Consider the following 13,430-nt stretch of genomic DNA (forward strand, 5'->3'; position numbering starts at 1 on the left):
TGGAGCAGACACTTGAAAATTGACATGAGTGTAGTGGTCTTTTGTATCAGCAATATGCTCTTTACTATCCCCATTAAAATCAGCTCCAAACTGGCCAATTTATATTCATTGTTTGAGCACACTCAGTAGAGATTTACTTTTTAGCTGCTAAAATCTCCCATTAACCCCCAGGATTCCTGTCCATGTAATTACTCTCCATTTCCTGACTAAGCAGGACTGTCTGTGCTTTAAATGTTCTTTAAATTTACCTATGTATGGAATAACAACGACTGAGTACTTAACCAAGCAGTGGCCACCTGTTTATGTATTAGTAGGTATGATGAATTCCATCCATATAGAAGGCAGTGTTACCCATCTACAATCCAGTGCATAACAACACAATATAAAACTTATCTTCCTGTATGGAGAATAAACTTCAGAGCTGACAGGAATTATTTATGCAGAGAAATGTCAATGTTTTCCCAATTATTTCTCTCCTGGCTCTAGCCATTTCCAAATCTTCTGGAAGCTTGACTGAGTAAAAGAGAAGAGAAAGGAAAGAAGAATGGTTCACCGCTTGTGTTTTGTGCTGTATCGCGTCATTAATATATTGTACATTAAGCAAGGGCCAGTGGTCAAGTGCTTGAACCATCCTTTCAGTCAGCCAGATTTTGGCTTATTGGATTGTGTTTTTTTCTTCTTTCATCAAGTCCATATTGACAGAAACACTGCAGGCTAATATTGGTGGCTGATATCAGCATAAGGAAAACTGTTCATTTTTTATTGAATATATGTTAATCTTATCAGTGTATAAATGAATGATGCTCTGGATGCATTTTGGATCTTGACATTTTGCCTAATCTTAACTTTGTCTTTTCAGGCTCTTTCCCTTTAGGGAGTGCTTAAAAAAGAAGTAGCCATATGTATTTGGGAGAGTAGGCTCCTCTGTAGTCATATATTTAAAGCAAAAATATAGTATACTTTTTCCTGAGGTAAGTAAGAATCCTGTACATGTAAATAATGCATGTAGGCACCTAAAATATAATGATTCTGGTGGTTAACTTTTGTAATCTGTGAAGTAGCAAACATGAAACCATGGTTTGCATTAAGCAGTAATATTCAGCCTGAACCCTGTTTTCTATCCAGAATAACTATTTTTCTTTTAATGGAATAAATTAAGAGAATACCAGAAAGTTTTAATTGCATGTGAAATGGGTTAAGATGGTGGTAGAAGGTTCATTAATAGGATTATGGAACAGCTTCTTTGTTCCTCCACAGTGAATACACAACATGAACAAGATCAAGGAAACATAATGTATTGAATTTCTCCAACAATAACGTTTCATTTCCAAAAATAGAATATGCTTTAAACACACTTCATTATGTACATACCATATAAAACAAGCATTTAGGTTTCATATTTATTCATTTGTATTTAGGGGTCTATTTGAGTGTATTCTATTTCTGTGCCATGATAATTCAGTAGAAACATATACAAGGCAATATTTTATGACATTTGCATGTTTGCCTGTTCCTTCAGGTGAACTGCTCCATCAAGGTTCATAAGCCAAACTGTTTGAGTATAAAGTGCAGGACTGGGTCCTAAGGCCCTCTATTCAGGAAGCAATTCAGTATAGACTTAATTTTAAGCTTGTGTTCATGGTAGTTAAGCATGTGATTAAGAACTTGCTTCAGCTAATGTATTTTCCTGAACAGAGATGCTTTCTGGAGCTAAGGCTTCTGTAAGGAACGCTTTACTTTCCACGTCTTTTTTTTTATGTTCATTGTAGAATGTAAAAGCAATGTAGAAACATCTGAACAAGAATGCATTTTATACTATAAAGCAAAAGAAAAAGCCTGCAGCTTTACTATGAAGGAGGAATTTAAGATGAACTTCTTGTTCAAAGACCACACCTGTAAGATTGTCATCTTACTTTATCTCTTTGTTTTACAGGTCAGACTTATTTAGCTAGTCATTAAAGGTAAAGTGTGAATTTTATCATCTCTTCTTAAATCTGTAACCAGGGTTCCATTAAAACACTTTACCTGTATGATTTATTTTGAAAAGTAAGGAAAACATTTCTTTCAGGTACTAGAGATATTTTACCTGGAAAAAATTATTTATTTGCCTTTTGTCTCCTCTAACCTCCATTGTCTCCATTAATCTCTGCACATAAGATCAAGCTCATTTCTGTATATATACAGGTTCACCACTTACTACTCTGCACAGTGTGGTGTCACCAATGCTTTTTTTTTTTTTACATAAAGCAACATGAACAACAAGAAAGTGTTGGTATAAATGTACAAAGAGAAAGTTTCTTATGGAGTATCTTGTATTTAGGAAGTCCATAATCTTCATACAAATATATAAAATATTTCAATGTTCTGCATTCACTGGGATCCATTCTGTTTCTCTTGTTAGGCCTGCAAGATAGAAGCCAGACAAGAAATTTAAAAAGTATCACTGTATTCCTGGTTATTTTAGGAAATTGCATGAAAGTGCACATAGAGTATGAATGAGAATATATTCTTACAGCTCTTTCACTTTATGTAGTCATTTACACCTGTGCAGAATGAATACAGTATGGGTGTGAAATATCATCATTTTGATTTGTAGCTGTTTCCACCCACTTCTTCCATCTCTTCCTAATGAAACTGTTGATGTTCTTTAGAATCATAAAAGTATCTAATTTTTATTTCAGCTTTTGATTTCCATGATAGTCATCTTGGGACAGTTAGGTCCACAGGTTAAATAATAAACATGTCTATGTTAAAAATTAACAGTATTTCCTCTTGGCAGTCCTATATGAGTTGCCTTTCAGTGTTACTGAATGTCCCATGTTCTGTATTATGAGAAAAGATAAATAGAAGCAGCTCCGTTATCTTGTCTATGGCATTCTTTAGTTGATATACACTTACCAGGCCCCTTCTCCAAACCAAAATGTTCCCGTCTTTTCATTGTCTCTTCATATAGAACTTTTTGTGCTCCTGTAATTATTTCTGTCATTTATCTCTGCACGTCCCCTGTTTCTGCTTCTATTTTTGAATGACCAGCACAGAGCAAAGTATTCCAGGTGACACCACATGACAACATCTTTTTCTATCCTATTTTTAGGACAGAAAAACATCCAAGCAATTGGCTTAATATTTTTCAGCTGCTGTCGGGACATTTGAAAAGCAGTTTTCATTGGCCTATCCACAATGAGACTTTAGTCTTTTTCCTGAATACTTACAGTTAATTTAGAACCCAGCATAGGGTCTAATATGTTCCCTTTGAAATTAATGGAAGTTTTGCTATTGATTTCTATGGTGCCAGACAGGTCAACAGGCTTTGAAATTCAGGCAATTCGTTTTTTTAAGCTGTTTATGTCATTGGTAAAGTTCTAAGGATATTGCATTTGGTGTAAATTTTACTATATTCAGTAAATCTTTACTAAACTTCTCAGAGAATGAAGCTGCAAGCATATGGAACATAAAGGAGGGAAATTGCCACCATTCATACTTCATGATTATTACATAAAACCTGTTTTAGTTACTCTTCTCAGCTGGACTAGGGATCAGACATTACACATAAACCAGTTTAAGTGATCAGAAACTGGTTTAAACCTGTAACCAAACAGATGTTCAGTGCACATAAGCCAGTCTGAAAATGGCTGAAACTGGTTTGAGATAAACCTGGTTGAATATAGTATCGGACTTAACTGATTTGAGTCCAACCGGTTTATGCAATGTCTGTCCCAGGCCCCTTGCTGATTTAAGATAAATCAGACTCCCCCAGCATCCTGGCATGCTGTCTGGGCTGGGTGGAGCTCTCAGTAGGTCTTGTCCCTCCCCTCTGCTCCCTGGCTGCAGCTCTGGCAGAGGCTGCAAGCTGCTCAACCCTCTCTCCCTTACCACTCCCTGCTAAGCAGGAATTCCTCCCTCTGCTCTGCCTTGTTGAGAGGTGTCTGTGTATTAACCAGCAGACCACATGCTGGCTATGGTCCGTGCTGTGACAAAGGCAGAATCAACAGGGAGAATCAACAGGTCACTGGTAATGTCCCTCTGTTATTTTCTTAATGGGGTGATAAACACTGGGTTAGAGGTGATAAACACTGGGTTAGAGGTGATAAACACTGTTATCAATTCACTGCTGGGTGAATCAGAGCATCCTGCCAGAGCCTGGCTATGCCCCACCCCCCTCAGCTTAGTACTGTACAAGGGAAGGGAGGGCTGCTCTAGCCCCCCCTCGCCCCCCCCCCAGCTTCTAGCCTGAGCCACTGCAGGCATGTGCCTGCATTTCTGGGATGTCTGTCTTGTTACAAAACTGATTTCGCCTAGCCAGGTTAAACTAACCTGCAAAGTTTGAATCAAAATTAACTAACCAGATTTAAGAAATTATGAAAATTAGGAAGATGTCTAACACTAAGAGTGTATACAGAAGTTACATTTTTCACAATGAGGCCCCTGAAAGTTCTCTGTAGCCATAACACAACAAACATTTACAGCTGCAGAGCGCTTTTAAAATGGCTGATATGCGAAAAATTAACCCTCATCTGATGTAGTATCAGACAGAGGTACTCTAAGGCAGAGCATCAATTTTTGGGCAATTCTGCCCATGTCCCACATAGCTTTGCAGGGCTGGTATTCATGTGGGTGAGCACCAGCCTAGTTCTGCCCTTGGGGCTGTCACAGAGAGAAGACAGCAGTAGCTGCAGAGGGACCGCATAACTGGGGGGTTCCAACCCCCTCGCACCCCAGCTCCAGGCACAGCAGCCTCTGCCGCTGTCAAGATGCTCATGTGGGAAGCTGGGGTGGGAAAAGAGAGCCTCCCCTGCTGCACAGGCCCCCCCTCCCTGCTACCCCTGGTGGGGTTTTGGGGGGAGTCGGGCTGGGACAATGTAGCAAAGGGGGTTCCCTTTCCCCCACCACTCCCCTGTGCCTCACACAAGTGTCTTCATAGTGACATCTTTGTGGCTGCCACAACTGGAGCTGTGGCAGGAGGGGGAAATGGAGCTCCCCTGCCTTGTAGGCCCAGCCTGGCTCCCCACAAGACTGCAGCAGGGATATCTGCGGGGTGCCACACAGTGGGGGACCTCCCTTCCCCCACGTCCTCATGCAAGTGTCTTGAGAGCAGCAGCCTTGTGGCTTCCCCCAGAGCTGGGGGAAGGAAACAGAGCCCCTCCCCTGGTCATGGGCCTGGCCCAGCCCAGCCCAGCCCTTGAGACTGTCTGAAATGAAATGTTAAACCCTCAGTAATCAAAGCAGCTTTCTTATCTTACCATGGTTTAGTAAATGCCTACATAATATCAGTGCTACTTTCTTCAAGTAATCTTGTAGACAAGTGACTTTCGACAAGAAAGTTACTTCTGCAAGCATCAGTTTTAAAAGTCTCCCTGATGGATTCCTAGTACATAAATACACATGTATTCTAACCTGGATAATTGCATTCTGCCTACATACATTCCCCTGAAGTTTAAATTGGTCATATTCTCTTTCTGTGCCTGTTGCTGAATGCCAAGATGTGGGTGCTTTTCAGCTGTGGATGGAAAAACTGTTTCTAGTTACATTTGGGATCAAACTGACCTTCAGGGGTGCATGTGGGGCTACTATTGATATTGTTATGAGCCTTGCTCTGTGCTTTTAAGGGTATAATTAGAGTCTTAATTTGTCAAATATTTAGGGAATCTGTTAGGCTAAAAGATATCAATGTTAGATGTTGTTTAAGTACATTAAAGGCAGGTCAAGAAATGAAGATGATTTTTAGCATCACTTTAGCATGTTAAACATCTTGATGGTAATAATCTATTTTCTGTATGGGAAAAGGGACTATAGCAGAGCTATTATGATATCAATGTAAGTAAGCATGTTCCCCTATCCCCCTCTTCCTGTGCACCTGAGCTTCAGTTTTTTATCTCAAGTCTCCTCCATTCTTCTACCATTCAGCATGTGAGAACTGAGCTGCAGCACTGGGGGTTCAAGCCACAATGTTCACTATAAATATGTTACTAGTAATAAGCCAAGTGATTTGACTGTATGGGTCACTCTCAGTCACTTGTTCAGTTGCTTCAAACATTTCCTGGACAGTCCCTGTAATACTGTACAGTTGTGCCCCATTTTCATAACTGCATTTCTTTGACCCTCAGCTCTTGTCAAGCTATATAAAGTCTGCAAAATGAATGTTTTAGCTCGATATATATTATAGTAGCACTTAGAGTCCACCACTGATAGTGGAACCCCATGTGGCTGATACTGCCTAAGTCCAGTACATGAGACACTCACTTCCCCTAGGATTTACAAAACCTATGGAAAGGGAAAGGGAAGTAGAGGGACAGGGAGCTGAAATTACTTGTCCAAGGCCACAAAAGGAGTCAGAGGCTATGTCAAGAATAGAACCTAGGGCTCCTGACTAACAGCTCATCAATCTGTCCACTAGACCATCCTGGGGACATCTACACATGCCCTTTATTGCAGTTGACTAATTAGCTCTGCAGTAAAGCATCACCATCTACACGTGCAGGGTTATTAGGCCAGAGTAAACTCATTAATTCCACCATAAGATAGTACAACCAACACAAATACTATCCTACAGTGGAGTTATTTACTCTGCTGCAATGCATGTGTAGATGCTGACTGAGGCTAGCTGGGGCATGAGGGTGCTACAGTGCACAGCCTGCCTGCTGGCTAGCCCCACACTAGAGTATATTCATGCCCCAACCAGACCCTCCGCAACATATTGAGCGGGGTGGAGCAACTCCAGGTTAGCAGGCTGAACTCCCAGTTCCCTCTGCCAGCTGGCACTGCACTGCCTTAGCTCAACATACTATGGTGTGGGGCATATGTGTAAATGCTGCACCTAGAAGAAACATGCTCTAGTACAAACTGCACTGGAATTTATTACATCGTATTAATAGCATGTGTAGATGCACCCCTGTGTGCCAGATTGTAACCTGCCTGGAATCCGCAGGTTATAAACTGTGATTTTTAATTTCCTTTAGCAAGCATGTAATTCTTTGGGCTGGATTCTCCAGTCCACTATATTCTCTTTGCACCTCTTATTAATCACAAAGTAAAAACAAATAAACTGGAGAGTGCTTCTCAACCACGGTGCCATCAGATCCTTTCAAGGGTGCTGTGGGGTGCCACACAATGTTAGCACTATTAGTTGTGCAAACATGATTCACAGGATAAAACTCAGGATTTTCAAATAGGAATAGTGTTTTATAGTGGTAAAAACATTCTGACCTGTTGTCTTTGAATTCTTTGCAATAGCAGAACTGCTCTCGCAGTTTTCTGTAGTCAAAAAATCTGTGAAAACTAACTGCTGGCATTTTCATAGGGGTGTTTTGAGTCTAAGGAGGGTACCTCAAGTCTAAAAATGTTGAGAACTACTGGACTAGAGATTCCCCACTGAGGAATTGTCCATAAACATGACATAAACTTACCAGCATAAAATGGGTGGAGGTAGCTCCAGTGTCTGTTTGCAGCCTTAGGGGAGGGTAAGATGCATAAGAGAGCAAGGCTCTTCAACTTCTGATCCTCCACTGGCATAAAGTCTTTGAGGGAACTTGGCCCCCTGGAAGCTTTAATGTTAGAGGAGTCAGGCAGGTGAGAATGAGAAAGCTCTGGCTAGCTCCCTGCAAACCTTGCCTCAGACCTTAGGCTCAGCAGAGAACAAAGTCCTTTATGTTTTAATTTAATTTACCAGGCACTGATAACATTGTCTTTCACTCCTGTGGTCTCCAAGTGCTCCAGCTGCAAAAGGAAGAGCCTTGGCTACCCCCTGGTCTCCACTATTAGCTCCCCGTGATGTTCCAATCTTTCTGAACTCCCTCTGTGCTGCTCCAATTCCCTCTCTCTCAGCTCCCAAATGCACATTATTTTTAGAACACCAACTCCTACAGAGAGTGTGTGAACTCAGAAATAGTTTGCAGTGTGATACCTTAATAACCTTCAGAGTTAGGATCCCTTGGTTATTCTTTCAGCTGCTGTGGCCTTTTCACCAGTATCTTTTGGGCTACTAAGTTCCCCTCCTCCTTTCCATCACTCATTTTAGAGTCTGGGCAGATTAGCTCTGGGTTTGTAGTGCATAAGTATATGCTGTTCTGATTACGAATGAATCTCCTGAATCAGAGCCTTAATCCTCTGCATTCCCAGTCTAAAATTCCCAGGAGGCTATTGGGCCCAATCCCGCTCAGAGTGAGGTCTATAAGGCTTTGCAAATATCTTTAACACAAGTAAAACACGGACCTTGAGTTTACTAAACCCAGCTATAGATGTTAAAAAGGAAATGATCGAATCTGTGTAATACTGAGCCCTGATGCTAACTTAAACTAAGATAGAATTATTGACTTGAAAAGACTCCAGAGAGAGTTTTTTCCAAGCAGCAGCCTTTTTTTTTTGTTTTGGCTTTTTTTCAATTTTTCTTCAAAATGTAAAACATTTTGGCTAATTGGAGGTAGATTAAAAATGTTGTTGTAAAATGCAGCAGTAATAATTCAAACTGTCAGGCTGTTCTGCTCTGCTACCAAAGCATATCTGACTAAGGAATAAAATAGGGTAATACATCTGTATTGGGGCAGACATCATGTAGGTAGAACATTAGAATACATGAAATGCAGTGGCCAAACAATGCTAAAATATGGGGAAGAGACCATTTGCAAACATGGAGCTAAAGGGGGCCACTTGAACATGTCTGCATGGCAAGACTCTAACATAATGCACATGATGGCTGAATTAAAGTTGCCTCTCCTCAGGCCCTTGCTAGCTTTTGACTTTTTAATCTTAATGAAGTTCTTATAATGCAATATTTTGTATGTGACATTATCCTAGCAAAAGAGAAGACAGGCATACATTATTAGCACAAAATACTACTAGAAAACAAGCAATTATGCTGAGTGCACAAAGGTTCAGTAAATGCCTCCCACTCGACAACCTTCCAAGCTGGAAGACCACATGATGTTTATTCCTCACCAGGACCCATTTATAGATGTGTTACTCACTGCAGCCACAGTCATATATGCACTATTTAGAAAGGCGGAAAAAGTACTGTACACTTTTATACAGTAGAAAAAAGTGTAGGGCTTCCTTTACCATTATAATTTGACCAAGCACTCAGTAATGATATACATCACAAACCCTTAAACAGTATAATTAACAGAAAATACAGTACTTCCCCTTTGACTTATATGTAGCAACATGCAAATTCTGCAAACTATTCAAGAGAAAACAGCATTTTATTTTCAGAAAAAGGGCAAACAGGAAGACTGTGATTTTTAAAAACAGGAGAGAGGAGACAGGATGAAAAGGAAAGTTTTCTCCCAATATATTAGAAGCCCCAGAAAAGGCTTTTTATTCCCAGAGCTTTTAAATGATATCTGGACACTAGAAACAAGTAAGCATCCTGGGAATGAAAAGGATATTAAGTTCAGTAAAGTAAGAAGGAGACAGAGGTCATGAACTTGTATTAGTCTGCAGCAGAATTGGCATGAAATTCCAAACACACTGAACTAAAGAAGGAAAACTCCTAAAAAATAATGTCCAGGCCATATCGTTAGTCAGCTGATTGGTCTTTAGGAAATTGATGGTGTGAGGGAAGAACTGGGTTCCTTAATTCTGCAATTTAGCAGACAAGGGACTAGGCCATCCTAGACCAGAAACTCAAAAATGTTAGTGGGGAGGAAGGGGGACAGCAGCTGGCGTCATCTTATCATGCTGCCCTTACTTCTCTTCAGTGATCACCATCCACTGTGATCTACTTTACTTTTGATTTCATATTTATATCTAATGTGATATATCTGGGCTGGCAGTTGGCACAGGGGGAAAATCCAAGCAGTAGTAAGTCAAATGCACTCTAGTCGTACAGATAAGCACTAAAAACAGGACTGTAGGAATATGTTTGGTAAGGTTTGTCATATTAAAGTATACTGTTAAAATATTTTTAAATGAATGATTAGTTTGCTTGTTTTTTATTTTGTTAATTTTCCGGACATTATTTCAGTCTTCTTTTCACGTTGGCCTGATTTTGGGAATTATACTTTCACTTTTTATATTTTTTTCTAACTTGGGAAAGGTATTAAAAAAAAAAAATGAATAAGTTTCCTCCCCCCATCGTTTCTGTTATCCCTTATTGATCCCCATGAAAGAAGCTGTGGGGAAAGTAAAACTAAGTGAGGGAGCATTAAGTTTTCCCCACCATTCCAACCAAAAAAGAAGAAATATATGTGGAAATTTTACGGAAACATTTTTACAAAATAGAAAGAGGAAAACTTTCCCACAAACATTTTCTTAATTAAAATTTTAACAATAACATTTTGACCACATTTGTCATTAAATATCTTTTAAAATCCTTTGTATCTTGCCAGTTATTATTCAAATTAATTTGCATCTCCTTGCTATGATGGTAACATTGAAAAACAAAGATAAATTTTAACTCTTTGGAGAGCTGTAGGAAGTACACAAGGAATCCACAGTGTGCTACTGTGTAGCAGGATGGCTAGTGAAGAAAAATAGACCTTGCAACTGAAGAGCATAATGTGCAATAAAAGCATTACATCTAGTACCACTATTTTAAGCTCCTGTTTGTCACAAGCTGAGTTAGCAAATGGACTTGCAAAAGAGGGATAATTTGCTATAGTGGCTACTGATATGACAGCCATCAGATGGAGGCCTTTCAGATCAATATGTTCAGATAAAAGGCCAGTAGATTTCATCTTCTGCCAAAAAAGGGGGGAAAATTTAGGACAGTTTCAGAAAAAAAGCTAAACCAGGCATTTAGCTGATACTTGGCAATTGTCAGGTACTGCACAAGATCGACCTATTAGCCCCCATAACATTTTAAGAAGTAATAAAAAGAGAGAATAGTATTTGCTTGTTTCTGCTTGGAGCACTTTTGGTCAAATGCATTATTACATGTGGTTGTTAGGATGTTCTCTTAAGTCTTAAGAGGCTGCAGTTAGTTAAGCATATCAGTTGTTTTGTTCAAACAATCTAGGCAGGCAGAAATAACCATGAGCAAGAAAGTAGATGAACAAATTATAGGTGTGAATATTATTCAGGGTGGGGTTTCACATTTATTTTAATTTAGGGTTAAAATCAGTTGAAAGAGCAGTTTGGTTTGTCACATGAAATCTTTGTTTTCACTTTGAGAACTGAAATGGCCAGGCATTATTCAAGTGCTGCTTATAATAATTATGTAGAAACCAATCCTTTCTCCAAATAGCTTAAAATATATGAAACGTATTTCTTACTCTGATGAATTGGCGTGCATCATCAGTTGCCATCAAACCAACCATGTGATGACAGTAAAGAATTGTAGTTTTAAAGAAACCACAGACTCTTATCCTCTCTTTCACGCACACATGCACACCTGCTTTTCTGTTAAAGGGTCTCTGCTAGAATGACTATTCAACAACCAATTTTCCAGATGAGCTGTCAGTTTGTCTCTTTATCCTCTGCCTGAGGAGAAGTTTCATCTGGTTGACTCACTTGGATGATCAGACCCCAGAAGTTCAGTAAGTTTAGAAGTCTTCTCAATCGGGGCTCTCAAGTCTTCCAGACACGGCACCATAGACCAGGGAATCAAGCTGCAGAGTGTGAGGCCTTACAGTTTGGGGCTTCCGAGATCAGAATCGAGAAACTGTGAAGGCTTCCAAGCTTGGTGCTGTACTGTTGGCAGCCTATGAGATCTGGCTCTCCCTGGGTCTCAGGAGTTTGTAGTGTGCCTAAAATGACTGAGAGCCTACATTTCTTGAACCTTTTTCTTATCTGTGCATCTATCAAATATTCTTTCTTTTTGGAGATGCAGGGGCTTATGTCTGATAGCTCTCTAAAACAGGGGTTGGCAATATTTTTGGGTAGATTGCCAAAAATACCCTCAACCTTGACTTTTTAGAAGTTCGTGTGCCAGGGGCAGACGGTGGAGGAGCCATGAGGGACCCAATCCTTGTTGTGGCAGCACAGCCTCGGCCTCTTCCCTATCATCTGCCCCAAGGCACATGTGCCAAGCAAAAAACCTTCGCGTGCCAAGCTCTGGCATCCATGCCAGAGGTTGCCTACCCTTGATCTAGAACCTGGCTACAGACTTCTGGTTATTTCCTTCCAAATGAAGTGGTTCTCTACCAAGATCCCAGCTTCTGATAACTTATAAAATAGTTGCCAGCTTAGAAACATCACAATATGCTGGCATAAGGATGTGATCAATAGCTTTTTATAGCTTCACAAGCGTATCTTGTACTTTATTTCCTAATCACATAAGACTGTTTGAAACATTACGTTATGTTTGGATTTTCTGGGACTGATGAGATATAATTTTATACAAAATGGTAAATTCTAGTGGGTCTGATAATTCTTTAGGTGGCACCATTTCAACTGCAGCTGTGACTTTTTCTACATGTGCCATAACTCTGCCCTCCACGGGTATGTGGCTTACACCTTGTCTGGTTTCTTGTAGCATAGATTTATCTCTAATTCCAGTCCACCAGTCTCAATTGCCTGCACAGCTTATTTCAATTTTCATTGTTTTCTTTCCCACTTCCCATAAATTAAAAATGTCATCCCTATAAACAAGCCATGTGAAATCTCAGTGCATTTCTTTTGGTGGTTTTGAATGGCACTGGAAACTAGAGACAGGTAGGTAATTAGCAATGTTAGTGTAAAATCAGGCAGAAGGCAGAGTAAAGAGGCACCTTAAGAATATAAGAAATGCCATACTGGGTCAGACCAATGGTCCATCTGGCTCAGTATCTGATAGTGTCTCTGAGAGTGGTGGAAATGGATGCTATAGAAGGAAAGCATTGAATTGGATATCTCTAGAGCAGTGGTTTTCAACCTTTTTTCATTTTCAGACCCCCTAAAAATTTTCAAATGGAGGTGCCAGACCCCTTTGAAAAATTTGAATGGAGGTGTGGGCTCCTTTGGATTGTAAATGTGGGTATTCACATACTTTTTATTGATCATAGTCAGCTTCTGTGGACCCCCCTTAGACATAGTCTGCGGACCCCAGGGGTCCATGGACCACAGGTTGCAAATCTCTGCTTTAGGGTAATCTATCCTATTCAGTACCCTCCCTAACATCCACCATTACTGGTTTAGAGATGCCAGAGGCAACATCTCCGAACATTCTGTTCAACAGCTGTTAATAGATCTATCATCCATGAATTTATCCAGCCACTTTTTGAACCTGGCTATGCTATCTGCCTCTACCACTTCCTGTGTCAATCAATTCTACAAGTAACCTTGAGCATTGCACAAAAAGTACTTTTTCCTGTTAGTTTTAAACAAGTCATCTAGTCATTTCAGCAGATGCTCCCTAGTTCTAGCATTCTGGGACCTGATAAACAACGGTTCCCTGTTTACTTGGTCCATGCACTTCATGATTCATAGATTCATAGATTAAGGGTCAGAAAGGACCTAGTAGATCTTCTAGCCCGACCCCCCACCAGGGCGGGAGAACAACAAAAAACCCCAAAAAG

At 40.1% G+C, this 13,430-nt stretch overlaps 1 protein-coding gene across 1 annotated transcript in view; it reads right to left on the reverse strand.

The window, feature by feature from the left end:
• Nucleotides 1-1,279: 1,279 nt before the first annotated feature.
• SMPX (small muscle protein, X-linked) overlaps nucleotides 1,280-13,430 on the reverse strand; it is a 90,932-nt gene continuing 78,781 nt past the window's right edge. The window contains exon 5 of the mRNA XM_019525610.1: nucleotides 1,280-2,403. The gene's annotated coding sequence lies outside the window, so the exon portion shown is untranslated. The remainder of the gene's footprint in view (nucleotides 2,404-13,430) is intronic.

The sequence above is a fragment of the Gavialis gangeticus genome, unplaced genomic scaffold, assembly GCF_001723915.1.
Source record: "Gavialis gangeticus isolate Ggan-Ray unplaced genomic scaffold, GavGan_comp1, whole genome shotgun sequence".
Taxonomy (NCBI): domain Eukaryota; kingdom Metazoa; phylum Chordata; order Crocodylia; family Gavialidae; genus Gavialis; species Gavialis gangeticus.